Genomic DNA, 2500 nt, shown 5'->3' with positions numbered 1-2500 from the left:
GCTTACAACGGACTACTTCACATAAAAGCCTAAAAAAATTGCTACAGGAAGAAAATAAATCCTGAAAAAAACCGTACAGGACGAGATAAGACAAGCTCTGATGCGCACAGAGAGACGGACCGTAAAGCTTCCGAGCTTCATTTGCTGTTTCCGCTCGGTCGTCTCTCTGTGATCGACTCAACAGTGCTATCTGTGGGGGATCTGAATATTATATTACATCCCTTTTGTAAAGGAGACAAAACATACACAAAAATATACGGATTTCAAACTAATATTTAAATTACACAGAGACCGATATAACTGTAAATTTACCCTCGACAGCCTGAATAAATTCACCTCCTCGATATCATCGACTTGAGAACAAGATCTGATATCTTTGCATTTTTATTATACAAATACTACCTTTTTAATAGTAACATTTAATAGTGATCTCCGTTACCGTTAGATACTGTATATTCCCACTTCTACCAGTCAAACCATTGACGCCATGTCAGCTGTAAAACTACAGATAACAGTAGATATTAAATCAGCCAAAGATCCCAAAAAACATTTTAGCTCAGCAGCTGAGGTCATAACTACATTGGATATCACACATTTGTCAGGATTTTACCCTCACGGTACTGATTCAGCACCGGTTAAAGTAGTAAATGACATCCTATTGGCCTCTGATCAGACGGCATGACATATACACTGGATGCTGAGTAACTCTATAGTGCTTAATTCCAACAAGAAAGAACAGCTTCTTTACGCTACGGCCTAGAAATACGCTTTCTAATGATGTGGCTGCTCGTAATGATTTTCCTTTGCATCGTACGCAGCGGTAAAAGATCATGGTGAAATTATTGATGCAAGTATCACTCACTGAAAGCTCATGCAGATAATACAACTAAAGATATGATTTTTTTCATGTATTTATTTTAACCCTGGCTTTAATGACAGGTTTCCGTTTACGTTTACTATTAGACGTATTCACATTTATGTAGTACTGGGACACTGATGACGCCTTATATATTCATTAGTTTTAGTCCATACATTAACTACATGCAGCACAGAGCAGGTTCAATGGCCTGGGGGTTTTATGTACATATTACACATTTCTAAGAGACTCAGGTTTGATTAAAAGACTTGAAGTCCTTCGTGTGTAACACGCGTCGAATAAAAAAAGGCTTCTGAAACATCTCAGGTGTGACCAGGTCTTTACTCCTAAATAAAGAGCTGACTCTCTGTTATACAAATCACCAAGACTCAGTTCCAGCCCCTGTAGGTCATTCCACTTCAGCATTAATCATCGAAAGAGTTTACCGAGCTCTATATGAATCACAGCACACAACTCATCCCACACCAGGCTTGAACCACTCACTCAGGTGAACACCATGCTCAATATCTAACTGGAAAACGTTTGACGCTCGTACCAAGGTCGGGGGGTCAGGACTAAGCTGTATTAAAGACACGGCATGATAGATGTACTGTAGGTCGTGACGTTACGTTACCGATTTAGTTGGTGTGTATGTATGAAAAACAGGGTGAGAATTTACAAGCACGAAGCCATTTATATGATGCACCCATTCATGCAACGAAAGGGATATGGAATCTCTCTCTCTCTCTCTCTCTCTCTCTCTCTGGAGGAGGAGGAGGAAATCACTCTCTTCTGAATATCAAGTAACTGCCTTTAGTGTATACGATCCAATATTGATAGCTGTGTACACATGGAAAAAGAGAGAGAAAGAGAAAGAAAGTGAAAGCGAGAAAACAGAGAGAGAGAAAACAGAGCGACAGAGAGAAAGAGACAGAGAGAGAGAGAGAGTAAAAAAGGGAGAGAGAGAGAGAGAGAGAGAGAGAGAGAGAGAGAGAGAGTAAAAAAAAGGGGGAGAGAGAGAGAGAGAGAGAGAGTAAAACAAGGGAGAGAGAGAGAGAGTAAAACAAGGGAGAGAGAGAGAGAGAGAGAGAGAGAGAGAGAGAGAGAGAGAGAGAGAGAGAGAGAAAGACAGAGAGAGAGAGAGAGAGAGAGAGAAAGAGACAGAGAGAGAGAGAGAGAGAGAGAGAGAGAGAGAGAGAGAGTAAAAAAGGGAGAGAGAGAGAGAGAGAGTAAAAAAAGGGGGAGAGAGAGAGAGAAAGAGACAGAGAGAGAGAGAGAGAGAGAGTAAAAAAGGGAGAGAGAGAGAGTAAAAAAGGGAGAGAGAGAGAGAGAGAGTAAAAAAAGGGGGAGAGAGAGAGAGAGAGAGAGAGAGAGAGAGAGAGAGAGAGTAAAAAAAGGGAGAGAGAGAGAGAGAGAGAGAGAGAGAGAGAGAGAGAGAGAGAGAGAGAGAGAGAGAGAGAGAGAGAGAGAGAGAGAGAGAGAGCAAGAAAGACAGAGAGAGAGAGAGAGAGAGAGAGAGAGAGAGAGAAAGACAGAGAGAGAGAGAGAGAGAGAGAGAGACAGAGAGAGAGAGAGAGAGAGAAAGACAGAGAGAGAGAGAGACAGAGAGAGAGAGAGACAGAGGGAGAGAGAGAGACAGACAGA

At 41.6% G+C, this 2500-nt stretch overlaps 1 protein-coding gene across 2 annotated transcripts in view; it reads right to left on the bottom strand.

Moving 5' to 3' along the window:
• Positions 1-2500, bottom strand: part of LOC132856724 (casein kinase I-like) — a 37361-nt gene that overhangs the window by 12857 nt on the left and 22004 nt on the right. The gene's annotated exons all lie outside the window — the stretch shown is intronic.

Source organism: Tachysurus vachellii, chromosome 14 (assembly GCF_030014155.1).
Source record: "Tachysurus vachellii isolate PV-2020 chromosome 14, HZAU_Pvac_v1, whole genome shotgun sequence".
Lineage (NCBI taxonomy): Eukaryota > Metazoa > Chordata > Actinopteri > Siluriformes > Bagridae > Tachysurus > Tachysurus vachellii.
Note: the sequence above shows the minus strand (reverse complement) of the source record. Positions and strands in the feature narration are given on the sequence as shown.